The sequence below is a fragment of the Falco rusticolus genome, chromosome 1 (assembly GCF_015220075.1).
Source record: "Falco rusticolus isolate bFalRus1 chromosome 1, bFalRus1.pri, whole genome shotgun sequence".
Classification (NCBI taxonomy): domain Eukaryota; kingdom Metazoa; phylum Chordata; class Aves; order Falconiformes; family Falconidae; genus Falco; species Falco rusticolus.
This window is the reverse complement of record NC_051187.1, coordinates 53,661,360-53,685,201: the sequence shown is the minus strand read 5'-3', so window position 1 is coordinate 53,685,201 and position 23,842 is coordinate 53,661,360. Positions and strand designations below refer to the sequence as shown.

At 40.8% G+C, this 23,842-nt stretch overlaps 1 protein-coding gene and 1 long non-coding RNA gene across 3 annotated transcripts in view; one reads left to right on the top strand and one right to left on the bottom strand.

Annotated features, from left to right (window-relative positions):
* Window positions 1–23,842, bottom strand: part of LOC119144306 — a 28,078-nt gene continuing 4,236 nt past the window's right edge. Inside the window, exons 3-6 of one of the 2 annotated variants that reach the window (XR_005103053.1) lie at window positions 10,172–10,322; window positions 9,203–9,236; window positions 7,540–8,885; window positions 1–3,488 (exon numbers count right to left, since the gene is read on the bottom strand). This is a non-coding gene — a long non-coding RNA (uncharacterized LOC119144306). Of the gene's footprint in view, window positions 3,489–6,172; window positions 8,886–9,202; window positions 9,237–10,171; window positions 10,323–23,842 lie in introns of those variants that run through there. The other variant, XR_005103052.1, reaches the window with a different exon arrangement.
* The window catches only part of HPGDS (hematopoietic prostaglandin D synthase), a 30,244-nt gene continuing 24,660 nt past the window's right edge, over window positions 18,259–23,842 (top strand). Inside the window, exon 1 of the mRNA XM_037379457.1 lies at window positions 18,259–18,329. The gene's annotated coding sequence lies outside the window, so the exon portion shown is untranslated. The remainder of the gene's footprint in view (window positions 18,330–23,842) is intronic.

Below are 23,842 nucleotides of genomic sequence, written 5' to 3'. Positions count from 1 at the left end.
CAAAACCATAGAACTGTTTTCTGGTTTATAAAATTTACTTTAATGATTATAAAGTATTTTTGTTTAAAAGTGGTAACTCAGCATGCTTGACAGCCAGGGTTCCAGAAAACTGATAATTTTAGATTTACAAATGCTGCTATGAAAATATTTTCAAAAAAACTTTTGGCTTCAAGGTATGAGAAGTTAGGTACCTAGAAAACTTAGCTTGGGGTTCAGATTTAGTTTCCAAAACTATGTTTTTTCCACTTCCTTATACTGACAAATAAATTTCATGGTTAACAGAGGTTTTAAAAGGCACTGCTAAACCTCTGGTTTGGAGAAAAGGATATTTGGTAGATTTTGGACAGAAGTATAAAAGCAGAATTTCTGAATGCGAGCATGCTAGCTAATGCATGTCCTTCCCATTTTATAGAAAGCAAAGGATTCCCAAAAAGAGACCAACAGTTTCCAACTATGAGTTTACTGCATAGACTTATCTTGTACCTTTTTAAGAATGAAATTAATTTTGCCTCAGAGCAAAAAAACTATCCATATGTTTACTTCTAACATTAACTATTCAAAAAGTTGGTTAGACCTTTAGAGTATTCCTACTATAGCAAAAGCCATATGTCTTAAAATATGCTAGCATATGTTAGCTAACAGATTTTCAGAACACTTTAAACCCTTAGGACTCTAGCCTCGGGGTTCTTGCTTAGTATAAAGAACAGAGAAAGTCCGTTAACAAAGCCAGCGTTGTTCTGTTTGTAAGGTCTAGTGTCAAATGGTATTACATTCGTAAAATGGTATTACATTCACCTACTGCTTTGCACTCACCCATAGCTCAAAATGTGGCTACAGAGCAATATGACTTGGTTCAATATAATGGATCTGTGATGATTTCACTGGGCTATAAAGAACTGCTGAAATTTAATTAACCTCTGAAAAGCAAAGAGACAATGAGTTATGGAGATAGCACTTTCTTCTCCCATAGTAAAGAATCTGCCACATCATAAAAGTGTTACTGTTCAGGAGGGACTTTTCACAAAAGAATGGACACCTTACATGTCGCATGGTCTGCCCTTCAAAAACCATAGCTAGATGACAGATATCCTACCTTAGCAAACAGACCACTGCAAAAGTTCACATCCCAGCATTAGTGGCACATTCTTGTCCATCAGTGGCAAAATCCCATACAGCCTAGCTTTAGAAGCTTGTGGATAAATGAAAGATAGAATCATTGTAAGTTTATCACATCTAAAAATGTATTAACCTGCTATATATTATTTAAATGGAGTGATTTCTGCAGCCGTATTTGATTGTATAAGTATTTTTTCCCTGATTTACCTGCCTAGGAAGTGTCTTAAGTGGTCTTCCAAAATGTGTTCGCTTATATTTTCTAAACTTACTCTGTTGCTGTTTTTCCCGTTTCCTACCCTAGCTAAAATTTTTAAACACTTAATACTGCTTCTTAGTTATAACTTAGAAATTCAATAATGCAACTAAAAATAATCAGTGTGATATTGCAGAGATGTATTAATATTACTTAATAGTCAAAGTTTGCTAAAAACAAGAACTCAGTAAGGGACTAAATAAATCTTCAATGTATTACAGAGAACTAACCAAATTAGTCTTTTTTGGGCTTATTTCAAACAGAAATGCACTTTCAGTTAACTTCTTCCAAGGAAGCACAGATTTTATAGGAAGTTTTCTGTATTAATTTAGAATATTAAAAAAAAAAAAATCATCTCATTTTAGGTTGGCTCATACATTCGTTAGTGTATTTTGTTTTGCTGAGCCAACTGACATGATTTACTTTCTGGCAGTTACCAAAACAGGAAACCACCTCGCTTTTTCCCCCAGAGGAAACACTTGACTGCCATTCTCATCCAGGAATGACATTACAAGTTCCTCTCTGGCTGAACTCCTTGATGTGTGGAAGTCACACAAAAACTATTTTGTAAGGGAAACCTATCTATAATAAAAGATTTTTTTTTAAGGGACACTTTTTCCCTTACCCACCCCTCAAAGGCATTCAAAATGGGGAACATGTGGATAAGTACTGAGGTTACAAAGTGCCTTGGGAGATTTCAGTAATTCAAGTCACATGCAGTTTATGAACCTTGAAGTATTCAAATATCTTGTTGAGACTGAAAATATTTCTACATTTGTAAATTCTTGATTTTTAAGGACTTTGAATCCCAGGGAAAAAATTGAAACATGAGCATTTCATATCAGCAAAACTCTTCAAGCAAATACCAGTCTTTCTTGTGCAGGGCAATTCCAGATCCTGCTTAGCTCATAAAAATCCCCTTCAGTCTGAGAGATTTCTGTAGCATGCATCAGGTGAGTGTAATTATTACTTTCCTATAAATTCTTCTACTAACACTTTCTGCTTATTCTTCAAGGTAAAGAACATTTCCTCACCCAGGCTACTACTCAATGATACAACTGCAGTTTCCTGGAGCTCATATTTCTTGCATCACTCTATAAACCAAAAAAATATCAACCTGATTGTGAAAACACAAGTCCATAGGGTTTCAGGTGGATGAAAAACTTTTCCCAGGTAGAGAATCCTTGCACTCTCAAACTTACTTCTCCCAGGTCACCGTTTGCATGGAGAAAACTAAATAAAACCACACCTCAGAGCAAAAGCCGTTGGGCATCTTCAATTTCTTTAGACCTATTGTCCATCAAAATGATTTTAAACAAAAGAAATTCAGAAGCAGTCTGTCTAAAGTATCCTGTCCAAATTTTTCACCAAGTACTCTCTGTGTTTACCCATAAGGACATTCCCTACTCCAGTTCAGTGAAGAACTTACTGCCTGATGACAAGGTAAAGTGCCCATTGAAGTTTTTTTGCAGTCCCATTTTTGCACTGACGAGCCCTAGGACTCAATCATTGCTCATGTATCACTAACTAAACCCTGTCAAACTGTTCTACAACCGCTAAACTAAGACTAATGACTTCTTCAGCAGCAGCGCCTGGGCTCTAATGAGCAGAAAATGACATTGATCTTAATCAGATCAGACACCAGCATCTCCCAACTCTATCTCAAAGTCTATTTGATTTCATGCTTCATTATAAAATCAATTAATTTTTCATTGCCTAGTCATTGTATATGTGATTTATAAAACATATTGTGTTGATATTCAAAAGACAGCAGGCAGTCAAGATATTTTGTACAAGTCCCACAGAGTATGCATGGAAAACAGCATTATTTTTAAAAGATGCAGCACACGTAAACCAATGCCATGAATGAGTTCACTTGATGATCTAAAGTGGTGTGATCAATTGTACCAGCCAGGGGGCATTTCCTGCATGCCTGAAAGCCCTGCTTTCACAGAGGCTTCCCAGCCTTTGACAAGGAGAGAAGTGCCGTTCACAAATCCATCCTCAGCATCACCTTTTGCCAGTGCACTCACACTTACTTCCCCGCAGAAGAGCTCAACCTGCATAGAGCCGAAAGCTGAAACATCTTCAGTGCAGCAAGGTATTTCAGAAGCTGAAACTAAGCATGGAACACCAAGTTAATTAGTACAGACATTACAACATGCTGGACCTGTGAAAAATGTAAGCCACAATGAGACTCTTTTGTTGCTTTGCAATAATTTTTTTTATTTTCCAAGCAACTTGGAAATTTGAATGGATGTTTATGGAAAATAGGATCCTTCACTCAAGCATGAATTTCCAAATTAAGTTTATTTTTAATGAAGTTCTTTATAGTTTACTCTATCAATATTTTCATTTACATCCAGATTCAGTAAAGCACTTGGCCATGATGCACTTCCTTGAATATATAACTAGAAACATTCATCTCAGACAAAGAGGATTCTAACATTAGCAATAAAAGAAAGAGTTTGCTAAGCTTCAACCATGCAAAAAACGTGCATATATCTTTTCTACTGCAGACAGTCATTGTAATGGGTGTGGGGGAAGACTGTATTTCTGGTTGATTTTATCTTAACTTTTGTCCCAGTTGCCATGCACATGTTCCAAAGAGCACTTCACCTTACCTTTCCTAAATAAGTACTTGTATAACAAATATTGGATTTTTTTTTTACCTTGGATTTAAATTATACAGTGTAGTTTTATCCATTGTTCCTTAAGCTTATTTGTCAATAATCTGTTGTGTTCTCTCCTGTGATTTACAAATTTTCTTTGGAAGTGGCACAATGACATTACTTTAACCCTGCCCTACTTTTGAGGCATCAATACTTGATATAATCCTGTCTTGCAGCTCTTCCGAAATCATTCTTTATTCATACTGAAGCCATGCAAGTCACAGCCAAGAGCCGAGTTTCACCCAGCACAGTATCCTGCTTCTGACACTGACCATCACTGATTTTTTCAGAGGACATCCACCAGATCTTACAAAAGGCAGATATTGAATAGCTTGCTGTCTACAGACATAATTTCTTGCCCCATTAATCAGAAGCTGATTTAGGTCTCCTCCTACACTTTTATTTCATTTAATCAATATCATGGGAGATTTTGACGGCTGAATTATCTGTAAATGCACATACCCTTTTCTGGAGTCCTAAAGCTCTGGGTGTGTAACAGGGCATGTCTGACCACTCTGGGACACCCAACAAAGGCAGTCCACTGCCTTTCTCAGGCAGGATATCTCATGCCTGTCAACATGATCCATACCGCAGACTTGACGTCAGTTTGGCAAGTACCCTACTGGCAATGCAGGGGAATGACTGAAATTACAAGTGACTGGAGGACGTTCAATAAGCTAAGTGATGTTCACCCAGAACACAAGTGTTTAAGGCAGAAACACTAATCTCAAACCAGCTTAAAGTGTCTTACATTTTAGGTGTTCCTCTGTCTTTTACACAGAGGCAGCTGAAGCCCTCAGTGCTTCACACCCTCCCTGCTAGGTCCATGCCTGCTGGTCGGGGTCTCATTTCTGTTCATTCCTGGAAAGTGACCCTTACACAGATGTTATATTTCTTGAAGCTTCTTCACTACTGTTCTGTCCTCCTTTCCCAGTACAAAGTGTGAACAGCTGCACTTACCTGCATTGCTTAACTGCTGAGAAATTACCTTAATCAAATTTGTCCAATTAATGAAAACCCCAAGGGCAGAAGTTGAGGTCACATGAGGAGGACCATGTCGCGTGGCAGATATGCCCCTGTGAAGGGGACGAGCCCCCTGCAATGCTTAGCTGCTGCTAGGGAGCCTGCCTTCAAAGGACATGTTCCACCAGCTCACATACAGCCTCTCTTCTGACTCTCCAAGGGGCCTGACATATTCAGCATGTTGAGTAGAGCCCTACCTATCCCATGGGCTCCCAGAGCAGAAAAGCAGCAAAACTTTCATGATAAAAAAAGTAGTAAATGCCAGCTGGAAAGCATTAGAAAATGGTGTCTGAAAGAATGAGTCGCACTCTGAACACCTGAGACTAGATAAGCCAATTTAATAAGTCCTTTAGCTTCTGGAAGATGAAAACTATTACTCTTCTGGAATGAGGATGTGCCATATTACAGGTAAACACTTGGCCTCACCAGATTACAAATAGTTTCCATTGACGTGGTGAGGGATTTCATATTTTTTTTTTATTTAAACTGTGTGCTGCTAGGAGACATTTTTATTTAAATATCAATTTCCAATTTTTCTCTGAGGTGTAGGATTACTTATTCAGCAGTCTTTATTCTCTTTGCTTGAGATACCCATCTCTACAAATTAAGTAAAATATTTCTTCTGGCAAATCTACCTACAACAGCACTCTCATAAACTTCTGTAAGTTAGGTTGATTGCACATAGTACTCATAAGCTGAGAATTACATTTCCTCGTGTATGTCATGCATAAGAACACAAAACCTTGCTTCCAGGTTTCTGCCTTCACTATCTCAGAATCAAAGAGTGATTCAAGACTTGCTAAATAACCCTCCCGTCCTATGACTAGGAAGATAGTCAACTGATTTCAAATGCAGGGAAGAGACCACTTTCAGGACTGTGTCTCAATAGGGAAGAGGAGCTATAGCATAAAAGCTGTAGAGCGTCACGTCAGTGGTTCTGACATCCACTATCTGTCTTCTCTACTCAGTTATTGCATATGGCCACTGCAAGGATGCCACTACTGGGTTTAAGTCTAACTTAATCAGGAACAGGCCAGGCTGTTTTCACATTTCTGTTGTGTAGGATTCAAAAGTGTTTTCCTTTGTGCTAAGAGCCCACATCAAGTGCTACAGAAATTGAGATTGTACATCAACTTCCTGGAATAAGTCCTAAATTAGCATAATTTACCTAAGTAGCAAAATTTTCCCCAGGGGGTACCACAAGTCCACAAACAGTTTTAGGTTCTCAGTTCCGGTGAGTGTACCTTCACCAGCTGCAGTCACAGTTCTGGGCACTCCAGTAGAAGAAAAATTCAGACTTCCTGAAGTGAGGGCAGCCCAGGGCCACAAAGGTGACTAAGGGACTGCAGCAGCTTTCATACATGGAGAGGCTGAGGGAGCTGGGGCTGTTCAGCCTGGAGGAGAGAAGGCTCAAAGGATCTTTTCAATATTTATAAATACCCAAGGGGAGGAGGGTGAAGGTGCGGGAGTCAGACTCTGCTCAGTAGTGCCCATGGACAGGACAAGAGGCAATGGATATATATTAAAACACATGAAATTCCATCTGAACACAATAATACACTTTTTTACTGTGAAGACTGTCAAACACAGGAACAGGTTTCCCAGAGAGGTCATGGAGACATTAAAAACCCAACTTGGCATGGACCTAAATAACTGGCTCTAGGTGTCTCTGCTTGAGCAGGGGAGTGGAATTAGATGATCTCAAGAGGTCCCTTCCAACCTAAATGACTAATAATAACACCATAATCCACAGCAGCAATACTAATAAATTATTACTGCTATGTTCTTGTACATACAACATCATTTTTTTTGCATCTTCTGTAGTTTTCATTGGGCTACAAGTAACTGCAAATCATCTCTATTGATTAGTCTCTAGTTGGTGGGCAATGTGAGGAAATGAGGTCAAAGATAGCTTCAGCAATGGAACAAAGATGTCATCTGCAGCATTAGCAGTTGGCTATAGTGTCTGCAGCCAAAGTCATACAAAGGGCAAATCCTCTTTCCAGCAACTCATTGTGCTAAAAGAGAGAATTCTTGCATTGCCTGGGATTGCTTTTCGTTCAGTTCCCTGCTTAGGAGTAGAAGGACCTATGTAAAATAGACCTTGTGAGAAAGTGCACCTTACTAAACTTTTTCCTCTGCGAAGAGTGCAAACACATCCCTGAGCCACTCAGAAACCAAATCAACAAACTCATCAAATAAATAAAATCAAATACTTCTGCAGGTGACAAAATTCTCCCTTGATACCAAACATTCAAATGCACATATAGCTACTCCCAGATAAACTCTTACTGTGTTTTCATTGTAGAGCACTACGTCGTGTCTCACATGGTGTCCTCAAAGCCCTCACCCCTCCTGATTTCTACCAGAAGGTAACTGATTAATCTCAGCTTGGAAAGAGAATTGTCACTCTTCAGCTTCTACTGGGGATAGAAATCTACACAGACAACTCAGAAAAGAGGGATCCTTACTTACCTCACTAGCTGGATTTGATCATCTGCGGACTCTTCTCATTTCCTTTCTGGCCAGAATTGTCCTCATGGTAAGAGATCAGCAGTGCAGGGTGTAAGCAGGTAGCAATGTTGTTGGGTTTTTTATATCAACTTCCTTAAATGAATGTACACCTTCAATTTCAGTTACTTTCACTCAACAGCTTTCAAATGTTTGCAAAATATATTAACTATCAAGAACACAGCTACCGTCATTTCTTTCAATACCCTGGCAAAAAATTCAGAACTCCTCTCCAATAATTTTTCTGTTTCTTTAGAGGAAAAATAGAAATGTATTACTGAAGGTCTGTGTAATAGCAGAGTTTGGGCAGAAGAAAAATTAAAAAGAACTTAGTAAGTTTACTGACATCTTAACAAAAGTGGAAATTTTAAAGCAGAGAGTACTCAGTAGGAAGCATTTTAGTATGGAAGAAGAGCCATATTCAATGTGGTGAACATATTCTGTAATGGCTTTCTGCTGCTGGAAGGCAGCAAATCCATTTATCAGGATTATATACTCTGCAGTGAAAAGATAGAGTTCACCCCTTAAGGAGACCCTACGATTTTCACACTCAGCACAGAAGGAAATGATTCAGTATCATCTTGTGCTGGGGAATGTAGTGATCAGGAAAAGAAAATAAGGGGAAAATAGCATCTGAAAAGAAACAGTGGTACCCAAGCAAGTGCTGTCTGTGTCTCTCTCAGGCGTACACCAAGACTTCAGGCCTGCTTGCACACAGGCAAGGATCCGTGCAGGACACAGCACTCAGCCTGTGAGAGCTCAAATGTCCCAGCTCTCACTTGGCCAAGTGTAGACTGCATCTCTCCAGCTCCAACCAGCACCCTGCGAGACGAGATCTCATGCCCCGTCTGACCTCGCGACTGGTATTTGCTGCATGATGGGAAAGCAGCAGCTCTTGCTATATGTAGCTCAGCAGGGAGACTGAGATGGAAATGAGATGAGGATGGCTTGGGTGACTTCTAACAAACTCCGGACACTACCTGGATGAGCAAAAACTCCCTAATCACTCATTCAGGCAGGTCAGGAGACCAGTAAAGAGGCAAGAAAGCTGCCTGTAGGCAAGCTTTTGGACTAACAGCATAACATTCAGAGTTGGACAAATACCTCTGCTTTATCTTTAGGCATGTAACCAGCCTGGTGCAACTGTACATGTGATATTCAACCCCACCCTAACAACATCGAGCTCCTCCAAGCCCCGTGTTACAACTTGCTTTCCTCTCTTCCTGCTGCTGTCTGAATTAGTGGAAACAAAAGGGTGCATTGTCTGAAGGGGTGGGTGGTTTCATCACCACTTGCAGAAAAGCTGAGCACTGAAAAAAAAAGCAGACAGATACGTTATGTTGTCTCAGTTTCAGTCCACTGCAGAAGTGCAGTGATCATTCAACATACAGCGGGCTGGGGGGAGCCTCTATTACTTGTGGGCTGCTGTATATTCACATTTTGATGCTTGGTATAAAATAGCATTGTATGTCAAACCATGTGACATGTAGTAAGACATTGCTAAATAGGTTAGAACCACAAGAAATGGCAGTTAAGAAATTATTTTAGTTATCAAAACAGTAAAAAACCCCACAAAACAAAACAAAAGCCACCATGGAGACAAGGACAACTTACAGGTTGTACTTACAGGTACTTGACGCTCTTGGAAAAATCTGTTTTTCCTGAGAAAAACACACAGATAAAGATGGTGTTGCGAAAGCCTTAAGATTACAGTAAATATTTTGGATAAGACATCAAAATACTTGTAGTTCAAGCAATTTATGTTTTCCTATGATTTTATGAGGGTGGATGGAATGGTCCAAAGGATGTACAAGTAAATAAAATGTTTTACATCAATGTCCAAGTACTTTTCCACGGTAGACAACGACAAAAATATTAATGTCTACAACACAGCAGAACCTGGTCTTTTGCCATGGCGTGCTTTAATGTGGTGGGTGTTGTTGTTGTTCCTTTCTGTTAACAAAGGACTCTCAAATACCACTTGCACCCAAACCCAGAAACATTTTTGGTGAAGTGCCAATTTTACTTGTCTAACCCTCTAACTAGTGCGGTAGTAACACTCCTAGCACATACAGCAAACATGAAGAGCAAGCTGCTGTGCAAATACCACTGCAGTTTGCCACTAAGACTTTCTGTATTTTAAAATCAACAACAACAAGCTATAAATTTAACAGAAAAATACATGTAGTCCTAACAGTCAGTATTTGCTGGATGTGTGAAGCCAGGTACATGGCAGCATCTGCCAAAAGCAGGAGACTCCCTTCTGATTTTCACTCTGTAAAAGTCTGCAGTTTATGGAAAAAAGGGACAGGAACAAATAAGTGAAGGTTGGTGGGCATTTGAATGTCTTAATATTTCTCACAGACTTATGCTGTCTCCATCTTTTGAAAAGAAATTTGGGAGGAGGAGAACGGGCAGAAATAAACATTTTAATGAAATCATGATTGATGGAGGACCAACCATTCAAAACCAGGAACCTCCTAGGAACAACTCACTAAACAGGAATCTTTATCATTTCAGACTTCTGCAAGGGTAAGCAGCTGGAAACTGGAATGTATTTTGACTCTGGCAAGGCAATAGAAATACTGATACTGACCTTGAAAGTCTCATCCCTGGAAAGTTGGAGGCATTTCACATTATTTTTTAACGAGGAGAAAAGACGACAAATCCAGGAATCTTAACAGGGCAAGCTCTGGTCTTCACATGAATTAAAGCTCAAATCGCTGAAGCTGATGAATAGTTTTCCACTAACAGAAAAAAGTAATTGAATTAGTTTTATATAAGATCATTTTACCCAAAAGTGTCTTCCCTCTAGCTATGTCACTTTGCTCAGAGCCATCTCTGTCACTTTGGAAACCGTACAGTTATGGACGATTGCTGATGATGGATATGTCTACCCAAATGCATGCAAGGCACTTAGCAGTACCTCCAAATATCTCCCCGAAGCTAAAACGAGCATGTTGCCAGAAAATATATTATTTCTTCCATTTTGCCTCTACAGAAGTAGTGTAAAGACAGAGTGTTCCCGGCTTTGCTCATAACTTTCATAACTACCGCTACACATGGTTATCAGAACAGGAACACAGAGCACAGCTGCTGTTTGAAACTGCATCTTGACCCAGATCATCCTTCCATGCTTCATGCTGGCAGGGCTATTCTATTCTGTCTGGCACCTGAGAAAAAGGGAAAGGGCAGATGTCCCTCTATTCTTCAGGGTTGTGAGACAAGAGTGTGAAGCCCTGTTGCTCTCCCTGCAAAGCTTTTCACAACTGTTTCTCATTCTAACCATGCCTGATACTTGTTAATTTTTAATTAGTTTTTCAGTTTACACCTGTCTAACATCAGACAAATACTAGCTCCCTTCCCCTTCTGCTGCATTTTAAGCCACTCAACAAAAGATTCTGCCTTAATATATTTAGCCCCTGGGCCTCAACAACTGCAAATAAGCCCAAGACAGAGATAAAGCAGTAAAATATTTATGGCTAGATTTAGAAACGGCTTCTTAGTCTATGCACCTAGCTTCGTGCTTCTTCACTTTCTATGGGCAACTCAGGAAGGCGGCTGCCTACTGCACCCGGTTACCTGTGGCTTTGCGCCCAGAGCTTCAAGCAACTGGAAGCAAGTACCATTAAAGACATGCCTATAGGCCTGACCAGAGCATCGCACTAAAAGAGGATGTGAATGAAAGTCTGGGAGGCCAAGCGATTGCGCCACAGGGCAGGGAAGCACACGTTAGCCAAAGTGCTCGCAAGGCTCGGCCAGCCAGAGGCACCACCACGTGCTGCACGTGGCACATGCATAGTGCATCCACCTCGCCTGGAAACACACAAGCTGTGTGACCAAGCTGCGCTTGGGCAAGAGCTGGCTGTCTGCAGTTTCAGAAACCATCAGACAAATAAATGGGGTGAAGAACAGAGTCAGCTAAATCCCTTTTACCTACTTAATTTGAATTTATATTGGGTATGGAAAAAGCAAAGAACACCTGAGTAACTTATGTTTAAGAACTTCAGATTATTGCTTAATCCAGGGAGGAAGGAGAACAGCTGGTAATCCAATACAAGATTATTTTTGTTTTGCCATGATCTTTAAAAGCAGAACACACATGAGTCCCTTTTTCCTTAAGCATAAAAGAATAAACGGATGATTTCCTTGCTTATAAATCCAAGACAATTTTCTATTCGTTTGTTACTTTTCTATTGACTTCCACAGTCAAAGCTTCCCTGGTTTTTGAGTTCAACTTTCTTTGTGGTGCTCAGAAAGAGACTCACCATTTCTTTTTCCTGTCTCTGCAATTGGTTCCAAGAATCACCTCAGCCCCTTGGTGTTAATTCTTCCTCAAAATTCACCATTAATCAAAGACATCCAGTGCTTGAGGTAAACTGTCCATTCCTCACCTAATATTTTCAATAGGGTTTTCTTATATATATTGTATGTCTCCTTCCTCTGAGCTTCTTCAGCATACCAAAACACCACGGACACAGTGAGCTCTAGATGTAGGCTAGCTACAGAACTGGGTAAGTTCCGTCATCTGGAAACAAATGCAAGTATTCCTCTGGTGCATTTACATTAGATTTACTAGTACTGCTTTCTATCGTGATTAGAGCAGTTGCTGTTGGAAAGTCACTACTGGAGTCGGGGGGGGGGGGTGGGTATGTGTGTGTGTGCTTGCTCCTTTAAAAGTAGAATTCTGCATTTTAGGCAGGGTGAAGTATTTCGCTTGTGTTTCATAAGACACCTACAGCTTTATGGCATGGTAGCAAAACTAAGGCTTAGGCGCTGCTTTTTTTGTCTTGCTTACTTTGGCAGGTCATACCCACATACCTCCAGGAACTGAAAACTTCTCCTATAGCAATAGTCAGGGTGGGGGAAAGCTACCACAAAAAATAACCAAAACCAAAAACCACAAAGTTTTTAAACCCTGTTTTTAATCCACTTGAGTTTCCTTGAAAGTGATTGTGATATCGAATGATTCATTATTATATTTTTTTTAATCATAAGGATGACGTGGAGAGATTACTTTGGGGGGAACTCTCACATTTCAGAAGGCTGAAGTGAAGAATTTCTCTTCCTTCAGCCTTTCAGTGCATATCTGTGAACAGGGATGTGGCTTCCCTGCCCAGGTCCTACTGCTCAGGACTCCCTGGTGGCTTCCTAGGGAGCCCATCCAGTTCTCTTGTTCATGAGATGAAGCAGCTTAATGTTTTTAAGGCTTCTTTTAAAAGCTTTTGATATTTGCTTGTTAAATAACATGTTTGTGTAATGTTTTCCCTGCTGAAACTGATGTGGATGGAATCAGTCAGACAGCACATGTTACATTACATTATGAGGCTTAACATCTTACTAATTGCATTGGCCTACTTCTGTGAATCACAGATTAGTCTCCTGTTCATACAGCACATCTGATTCCTTTACGTAGTCATTCATGCAATGTGATACAATTGCAAGAGCCCACAAGGGGACAAAAGCTTGTGACTTAACTATCCAAACATAAGCAACAGCATCTCCATCTCCAATTTTCATCAATGCTTTGACCACATGCATGAAATGAGGAACAAAGTGTTCTTATCTTCTGCAACTTGTACACAGACATTTATTTCTTAACTCTTACTTCCCTTTTACAGAGACACAACAAAACATTAATTGAAATAAGAAAAGCAGCTGACTGGCCTGACTTGGCCATGTGGGTTTTTTTCAGTTCCACGAGGGAATTTCTGCAGGATGTAATGGGAAAATAAGCATCAGTACAGAGACCACAAACAGGTACGGGTCACCCGTCAGCTGACATGGCAAGAACCAGTATTCTGTGTTTCTATGCCGAGCTGCATCTTCTGAACAGATGGGTCCTCTGGCAATTCATCAAGAATTTGTGCTTAAATACCATGTATGCGCGTGATTCCCTATGAGTTGGGAAGACTGTCATTGCTCCTCTGCCAAGCTGGAGAAGCTATTAGGATAAATGCATTCTATAGGGTAACTGGGTTTTCCTGTTACCTTGGCCAGTTTCTCATACGCAGGGGTGTTAAGATACAGAAAGTAAACAGTCTGCCAGCTAACTCAGGACTTAGTGTTACTTACAAGAAATTCTGAAGCAAATGCACTAGAAAAAAGTAATTCCAAATATTTTGAACAAATGAGCCATTATGGTCCTGCCCAAATTCTAAAGTATAAAACCAGCACCTGAGAGAAGAGCCTGCTGAAGTTAGCACACTTTAAGCCAGCTTCACTGGGGGTTGGATCAGGGTCTTTCATATGCAACCACTTGCACCCAGGAACTTTCCTACTTCTTATGAATAAAGCCAAGAGACCACTTCCAAACATGAAGAACTGTCAAATGGTCTGCTTTTTACTACTTTTGCTCTCCATGTAGCAATTTGAAGACTAATCTTTCAAGCCGATGCTTTTCATTCTTCTATGCACAAAAGGTCCCTGCTGCCAGGAGCAGAGGAAAAAAGTTCTCAGCTAAACTCAAAACCCCCAAATTGCAGGCTTGTCTGCAGTTGATTACTTCTCTAAGCTGCTCTGCTTCAAAAGCAAATCTCATTATGCTCGTTTAATGATCTCATTGATCATTAAACATTGCCTTTTACTAGAGCTACAGTAACACTGAAAGAACATTTGATTAAGAATGGATAATTTCTTTCAAATGCATTCATGACCTTTCTGTATATTTTTTACAAAATATCATAAACAAAGCAATGCAATATGCATGAGCAAAGCAAGCCACAATTGTTAGAATGTGCTTTTACTCATACAGATGGTGCTTTTAAAGTAATTTTTTTTAATGGTTATATTTCAAATTAGAAAAAAGCAACAAGAACATCAATTCACCATAAAAAGTTTAAAGATGACAATATTTCCAAAATTAAAGACCTGGTATTTTCAATCCCTACCACATCACTTCTTTGAGCAAAGCTGTTTGTAAACTTAAGCTGAAATTGCCAAACATTAGGTCTGTCTGAAGCTGTGTTTCTCTGGCTGAATCTACTGCTTGCTAAGAGAGAAGGCAAATTGCTGACCTCTATTAGACAAACATAAAAGGCCAAGCACCTTTGTTCCATTTGCATGTTTCTAGATATAAGCCTAATATTCCTCAATAAGGGGCTTAAAAATTATGAGAAGTATCATTATTCACTTCCTATATCTGATACTAAGTGTTCGTTTGCTCAAGTCTGTGATAGTAGCGTAGCACTAATTAAAAAAATAAAAGGGCAGGGATGGGGTGAGGAAATGGCAAAGTGAACGTGATGTCTATATTTAAACTAATAGTGAAACTTCTAGTGCTTCAGTAGATTTATTCTCCTGCACACACAAGTAGATGCCCTAATTGCGGGCTACCAGTCTCTATAACATGGTCATGTCTTGTGCAGTGCAAAAGTTGGCTCACCATAAAAGCCTGGGGATTTCCCTTCCAGCAGGGAAAAGCCCAGTGCGGTCACATACTTACTCCTGTTTCAGTTTGGGGAGAGCTGGGCGCCTGCTGTTCCCAAAGCAAGCTGCCGGGAAATGCTTCTACTGCAGATGTTTCTGCTTCCACACACAGTAAGCAAGCTATCTCGCCGTAGAGACTTACAACGGAACACAGGCAAAAGCATGAGATGCTGTGTCCCATTTCAAAATCTTCTGCTTAATTGTCAACTCAGGGCTGCAAGGTGGAGCAGCAACTGGGAAAGAAGAGGTGGAGAAGGGCTGGCCACGAGTAAATAGCCAGAGTGATCCCACAACAGGGAATCACAGAGCAAGAGATCTGCCCTGTAGTGTACTCATCCCGTAATAGCCTGTGAATGCTCTGAAGGGGACATCTGCCAGACTAAATCTTGGATTTAATTTTAATCCATGGGACTTCCTCTGCATTTATCAGGGCTTTCAAACTGCTAGGCGAGTGCCCATGCTGACCAAGAAAGAAAATATGCCATTTAGTTAATGTCTTCACATCCCCGTATGCAATGCACAGAAAACATCCTTTCACTGACTTGGTGACTCCACGCAACACCAGACACATGCCCGCAAAGCTGCCCATGGGTCTTGGCCAACTGCAAGAAAACTTGGCATTGCTCCATGACCAAAGGGCAAAGTTGTCAAAATGCAAACCGCTGAGCCATGGGGTGATTCACTGCAGATCCTGCCGTGAAGATCCCACAGTCCGAGGGGAAGGTGTCTGACCTGAATGGATCTTTCCACTCAGGCCTTGCACACATTTCGTTTCATACATCATGATCCTGACCAGTTTGTTCTCACAGCTCTAAAGCTTCCCTAAGTTGCACAGAAGCAAAAAGCATGTTAGGTGGAGAGCCTTGTGCAACCGATACACAGTCCCAGCTTGACTGCAAACAACTGGTAGTTCAGCAAATTTTTCATGCCATCAACAGCTGTTGCAGGCTGAAAGGGCAGCAGAAATGGAGAGCTTAATCTGTAAGAAACCATCAACAGAGGGAGCTAAGGTTAAATCAGTTCAGCGCATTACTAACTTCATTATTTTAAACTTGCAGGCACAAATCACTTCCCATTTTAGGAAGCGCAGGAATTTACTTGATCTTTCACATGCACATTGAATAGAACCTGGCAGAAAGGAAGAATTACTTTTTCTTCAGAAGAAACACACCTACTGATCTCGTAAAGAACTGGACTCACCTCAGGTACTCCTGAGCACAGCTTCTGTAAATCCCACTGTTTGTATAACCGTGCTTCCCACCAGACCAGAAGGTGTTCAGTGCAGTGCTGAGCAGTGGGAATGACGCCTGCGCACAATGTCCGAGCCATTGAACAAAGGCTGAGCTACGCATTCAAAAGATGAAGCTAAAAATTTGGTCCCAGTGCAGTTCTGCCACAGGTTGGAAAGATTTTCTCCCTGATCCACGTTAAAGATTTTATACAGGCAAAGAGGAAAAGGGCTCTTTACTACCTCCTCAATCATTTGAGGCAGAGTCGTAGCACAAATAACTGCTTGTGCTTCACACCAACTCGATGAACAGAACTCTTGGAGTGAAGGTAGAGTTTTAACTCATTAACCACCTCACATCAAAAATAAAAGCAAAATTAACAATGTTCTTACTAATGCTTTACCATGTATTATCATTGTTGACCTTGCCAAGGTAGGACTAAACTGCTGTCTGTTGAAAACAATTACCTTCTGCTTCCTTTTGAGAAGGTTGAGAACTGGATCCCACAACACTGCTTGTGTTTCCAGGCTGCTCTGTTCCAACTTAAAATAAACCTCTCTGTGTCTCAAAATCTTGCAAATATTTGTAAAAAAGGTTTATTTCATAGTCCATTTACTTGTGTCCAAGAGTAAAGCTTTAGAGAACCCTAAATATTGCTTCAGCTTTCTGTTGATGAAATAAAAAAAAAATCTCATCTGCTTCTCTGCAACTGAAGGAACTGTCATACCCCACAGATACTGCTTTATGTAAACCCAGCAATTAAAAACTGGTGAAATGTGGGTTTACTTAAACTACTTTATACTTCCTTTTTTGGGATGTATCAAAACCACCACCCCTGCACTGATACACTGGAGAAAAGGAATGTTAAAGCATAAATCTGCAGCAAAGGCACATCCAAAAGCAAGGAAGGGCCATCATTAAGGTAAGCTTTGGCAGTTTGGCTCACAACTCTGATTACTCCAGTCCCAATTAGAAGATACTTCGGGATTTTCTGTAAACTTTCTGAGAGTTGTAAATGCTTCTAGTGGTTGAAAACTCAGCTGTTCATACCATGGGAAAACATGCATTGCGTGGAAATGAGTCAGCCTGCGGCAAATGAGTCATGGTGCAAGCTGCAAGGATCTGGCACATCCGAGGGGAAAGCACTTTGGTTAGCACTGCTCTCTGCACCTGAAAAGGACACCCATAACAATTTATGTATACAAAGTGAATGAGGCCTCAAAGATTCAGATTTGTTTGATACACATCACACCTATGTCTTTAGCACTAGTAAGCTTTGCTCCAACGCTGCTGTGTTCTGATCTCACACAAAGAAGAAAGCAGAACACAGCAACGCTGAATGGACTTTGTTAAGGTCAAAGTACAAATGAATTGAAAAAAGAAAAGAAACAGACCAAAAAGCAGAACATCCACGACAGATAAGAAGCAGCAACATTGCAGAGCTCTAACTACTAATGTGCATTACTCATAGACAGAGTTTGCTCAAGTACTCTTTCCCCTTCTTCACTGACAATGGAGGAAAATAAATCGCTTCGCTCTCTATGACAAAGGCTTGGAACCTGTATTTTCTTTCTCTGGTTGCTTTTGTTTCTCATTCCTCTGTTTTAATGAGGTTTCAGCTATTTAAGGCATTGTTCTACAATTAGATCAGATGCTGTAGGGCTTCACATAGAAATAATCTTTTTTATATACAAAGAAGTATAAAAAAAAAAAAGACAGATGTTTCTTGGCTTGCTCGACACTTCTTACATTTTAAAAAAACACCCGTCACCTGACTCAGCTCCCTAGTGTCTGTTTACTATTCTATTTTTTTTAAATGGCACTTGAAAGTACTTCTCGCCCTTGAGCACAAGCTGAAAAACTCTAGTACTCAATTTGCTGTAGCAGTCCTAAAAGTCACAAAGCTTGCTTGTTATCTGAAGAAATGATGCATTTGTTTTGTGTGTGAGAGGGGAGAGAGAGAAAGGCATGATGACATATTTGTCATGGGGAGTGGTTTGCATATTAATAAACAGTGTATATATAAGCTTCTTCCACTGAGGCTGGCACTCAGGACTCCTGTGCACTGAGGAAGGGACCACGTATCACTGCACCAGCGTGAGTTCTGTTTTGGCTTTGCTTACTGCCTCGGTCTGGTTCCTCTCTTTCCCCTTTCTTGTTCTAATCCTGTTCTGCCCTCCCCAGGGCTACTGTTACACCAGATGCATGGGGGTAAGTCTCATCAAATTATGTTACATGTAGATTAAGTACTGAGAGTATTTAATTTCTAAGAATTTTGCTCGGTTTATTCAACATGAGTCTCTGACCAGTGCTACTGGCATAGCGAGGGATAACCATGAGCTCTACACAAGTGTAACTCAAGTACTCCATCTATATACCTGCTTTGCTACTTACAGGCATCTTTAAACTGCCCGCTGTACTTAAGACATCTGTACAATCACATGTGCCGCTACAATCAGATTTCAGAAATTATGAACTGCTTTTCTAGAAGCAAAAAGGCAGATCACTAGCCTGTTGCAAGCCCCCATTTCTCACCAGTGCCTGGTGCTATCAGTGCTGAGCTACTTTGATAATCAGGGTACACGTCAGAGAGATGCTTTCCAAAGAGATCATCATAACAGCAAAAGGCTGGTGTGGAGAAGCTCCTGGCCTTCTGCAGGGAGTTTTCAGTGAAAAATAATTTCAAAGCAATATGCTATTAGATGTAAATGCTGATTTATATGCATTCATTTATGTAACCAAGCCAAATCTAGGCTAATGTGAGAGAAATTAGATGAATGTTAAGCAGTACCAAATAATTCCTCCAGGTCATTTTTGTGCACTGTTCTGTCCATTTTCCAAATTCCTGTCTTCTAGTTCACCAGCGGATTAACACACTCTCATTCTAATTCCCAGCATTATTCTATAGAGGCAAACCTACTGCAATCAGCCTCCACTTGCTCCATTTTTCTCCTTATTAAACTCACAGGGTTTTTTGCTGTTGATTTTGTTGTCTTTTGCTTCAGAATGATACTCTGAATTGCTGTTCAGGATTTCCACACCCCACACACCCCCAAATTCTCACTGCCATAGTTTGCCTGTGTGCATGATCCTCCTGCACACATTTCCTCTGTTAAAAGCCATCCTTTCTTTCCTGCCCATTTCAAACTATCCAAGGAAACAAACTGTAGCTATAAAATATTTTTCCTGGACTGCTGTGCTCCTTAGGACTGTTTGTAAACACTGGTACTTTCATACTGAAAAGTTGCAACTTTTGCAAAGAACAGGAAAAAAAAAAAAAAGACATAGAGTTCTTTTGTTTACTTTTGTTTACACTTTGTTTTCTTTAATCCAAAATAGAAACCACCTCTCCCTACAAATGCATGCGTAGTGTGAACTACTCTCTTCTGCAGATGCACGCACACCCAGATACACAAATCTATTTAGATAGAAAGAAGACTGGAATAATCCAAATTTTAAACCAAAAATACACACAAAGTAATTCTTAGAGTTCTGGGTTTCTGCACACACAAGCACATCAGTCAGTCATCTTCAGTGCCGCACATTCCTGTGCCACTGACAAACACATTGCTTCTCTAAGGGTTTGCTCTTAAGATTTCTGGTTGCTGTCTGCCACACACAACCTGCTTCTAAGCAGTTAGAAAGCAGAAGTAATTGAAGATAGTGCTCGCTTTCAAAATATCTTTGATCAAAATCTTACCAGCAAGTAATTACACTGCCTAGAACCCACTGACATACTGCTGTTGGATTAGCAAGTGGCATACCATGCCACTAAAAGATATGCTTATCCACATCAGCCAAGGACTTATCATATATGCTGCAAATCTCAAACACGTGAATTTTTCACCATTTTGCCAGCTAGTCCAAGGCGGGGGGGGGGGGGGGGGGGGGGGGGGCGCGGGGGGGAGGGAAGGATCTGCCAAATCCCACATATACATTTTAAAATGCTGTAACTTTGAAGAACCTCACTTATCTGGAGTCAATCTGCTAAAACTCTCATATAATAAGGTACAGTGAACTGGAAAAAAAAAATTAAATGCTTCATTTTGCACCTCTTTAGAAGTAACTAAAAACATTACTGAAATGTCTCTGTAAATCATGAGCATGAAATGGGACATTCAGCAATACCAGACAGACATACTGTGCTTTGGATTCGGGTAGCAGATGGCAAAGGCAGAAGGGAAACAAAGAAAGGTCTACAGAAAGGATGGTCTGAACTGTCTCACAATCTTTAGTTGATGTTTGACAACAGGAAAGAACTAGTGTGGGACACCAGTCCCTGTAAATGTATGCCTCAGGTAAACAAGCATTTTTTTTGTGCCGGGGTACCCCAGGGCAGAGCAAGGAACCCGCAGCAATGGACACTGCCCCAGAGCCAGACTCTGCCTGGCGTTTCCATGAACAAAGGCAAAATCAGCCAGAAACTGCTGCTCAGAAAGTACTTTCTTCTTAAGTGTAGGGACTCAAGGTTAGGGTTTTACATACCGAGCAGTTTGTAACTAACTCATGGTGGTCCCCAGATTTCTGGCCAGGCATTGCTCAGGGCTGTAGGTCCACACTTGCCAGTGCTGTTCCTCTCAAGAAGACTGGCAATGTCCCAAGAGCACTTTAGCGAGGTCCTGGATCTCTTCAGACTCATTCTGGCTGTGAAAACAATTTCAAAATATCTGAAAATGCATGGAATCTGTGCCCCAGCCCACCGTGCTGGTGCCTCCTGGGCAGGGTGGTATGTGCCAGGCACCCCAGGGCAGAGCAGGAGGACACCAGGAATGTGTGACCAGGAGACCTGGTGGGTGGTGCTGGAGAACACTGCAAAGCGAATAAAACCCTGCCTGGTCTCACCCTTGCCAGCTAAAGTGAGCATATACTGTGCTGAAAAACCTACCTAATTCTTTTTCTTTCATGCCCATAATTTTGTTTATTTTTGGCAAGTGGTACAGAAGATTCACAATATGCAACAGTTGAAGAGCAAAGTAGTTCAGACTAGCAGGGGTAAGAATCTGGCATTTCTACTCCCCCTTGTACATACACACACACGTGGCTGGAACAGGAAACAAAGCTAACTTTTTCACATACAAGGAAAGATGCTAGGTGGTGAAGACAGCTGTTATACAAATTGCTGCACTGGACAAGCTTGAGAGTTGAGGAAATGGACATGAAACCATCCTGGCAAAATCAGCAGCTGCCTTGGGAGAGCTAAATCACTTAACACACAGCAACATGACTCACTGCGCTCTGCTTCCTAGGGATACTGTAGAGGGGGTGCTGATTTATCTGAAGACTACAGAGACAGATGCAAGCCATGAATTTTACAGGAATGACTGGTGTTGGCAAGAATTAAGATTATTTAGGCTTTTTTTCTACCACAAAATGCTTCAGGGAATTCTTAAAACATCTGATGAGGAAATGAAAGACTTAAATAGTCTCTCCCGAGAAATTATCCTAACCACTCCTTAGTCTGTGTCTTTCCCCACGATCTCTCCTCTTGCAATTTTATTTACCAGTATTTTGCAGTCTCAGGTGTGCAATTTATTCCTTCGAAGTTCATTACACCTTGGGAGGCTGCACAAAACAAGCTCAGAATTTATTTACATAAACCTGGGGCCAAGTAGCTGCAAATCAAAAGACTGAGGATCAGACCGAGAGCAAAAGTCATCACAGATGCTCAGGCCCTAAACCAAAGAGCCTGGCAGGAGCAGCACACTGCAGCAGCAGCCCAGCAAAGCCCTGCCCCTCACAGCCTCTCTGCCACCCTGTACCTGCTGACGTGCAAGCACTCCCTCACTCACTTCAGTTCAAATGAATGGGGTAAACTTCAAACACCCGAATTCTTACTGTTTTGACCAGTTGTCTGAGGGGCAGTCACATGAAGAGCAGCAACCACGAAATCAGCTTGGAGAAGCCCAGTGGAGCCTGGTGCTCTCCTCCAACAACAGCCTTGGCAGTGACCGCCCATTCAGTGTCCAGTCTCGCTGGACTCTCACCTTCAAAAAAAATTTCTCAGAATAAGTATTTCTCTAATCCTCTTTCTTTCACCAAGATTTTCCCCCAGCGTTCTTGAAGGATTTCTCTAGAGCTCTGATTTCCCACATCAGCAAACCAACCCTGGAGCTTCCTTGGACAGACAAATGCTTTAAGGTCTCACACAGCCTCTTCTTTAAAGCTGTGCACTGACGAATCAGGCTTTCAAAAGCCCCCACGCACACAGCAAAGCTTCACTCGTCCCGTCATGCAACATACTTGTATCATTAGTACTTCTCAGTAATCCCACAGCAATGCCTTAAAAACTCTTCTCATGTTAGGAGGCTCATTTCCATCACAGGCTGCAAATAACCAGTACAATGGGTAAAGACATGCAAAATCCCACGAAATATATATGTGTGTATATATATATATATACACACACAACACATACATATGTGCTTTAAGCCATGCATATATCTAATCTTAAAAATCATGCTAAGTATCAAGCCACAGCCATTACATTTGGGATTTGTTATTTCAAAATTCAACCCTACCTCAAATTGCAAAAGCATTTACTTCAGATGATTTGTGTATTAAACAGAAAAGAGTGTACACATTTTTTTCTCTTTTCTCTCCAAGGTTCAGATTGCTATCTTGCATAGAAAAAGAAGGGATCAAATGAAGATGTTTATATTCTATAATTGGGGCAGAGCAGGGAAAGAGACTATTGTTCTTCAGAAAGAGAGTTTATGTCAGACAGAGCTGACAGGAATTAGATATACTTAAAGCTTTTCATTTTATTCTTTGTCAAAACACAGACTGCTGTGGAAATTTTCCAATGGAAGATCTGCAGTCTTCCATTAATCTGCCAATATTCTCCAATCTTTCACCCTCAAAAAGAATTAATAAGGACATCTTTTGGCAAAAAAAATACCCCACAAACCAACCATTCATTACAATTTTTAGTTTTCAAATGGTGAAACTCTCTCTTAAACCCCTGATTTTATTTAAATTACTCCATCGTAAAAGCAGGAGACATTTATGCTCCAGAAAAAGAAAATGAGCATTTTTCCTTTTCGCTGTGCAATAAAAGAGGACCATCCTGATTCTTCAACTCTCTCTTTCCTAACCGGAATATTAAAGTTATTAGCTTCCCCATTCAGGGAGTATGTCACATAAGGTACACACCGTACCCCCTCAGTTTTTTCCAGGGAAAGGCAAAAGGTATTTCTCTTAGTGTTACTTACATCCAGATAAACAGCTTGGATTAAGGCAATGCCTTCACCAGCAGAGTGCCAACCTTCCTCACAAGCGAGGAGGCAGAAGGGGACCAACACCCACCCTGTGGCTGCTTCTGGCTGGCATGGACAGATTTTTTACCATCAAAGTCTTTTTGCCCCCAAAAGGGCCAATACATCACTATTTCTGTTTGTAATTTCAGCTCTGAATTTAGACATACAGTATAAACACAGAGAGTCTTTAGAGAGGGTAACTTTTCATCGGAGGGAGAAGAATATAAGGCATTCCTGCAGCAACTGATTTGATCGGCAACCAGGAGAGCTGCACCATGCCCTGCAGACAAGGCAAGGCTGCTTTTCAGTTGGCTCCTGCTTTTTCATCATTGCTCAAGCAGGAGAAGGTAACCC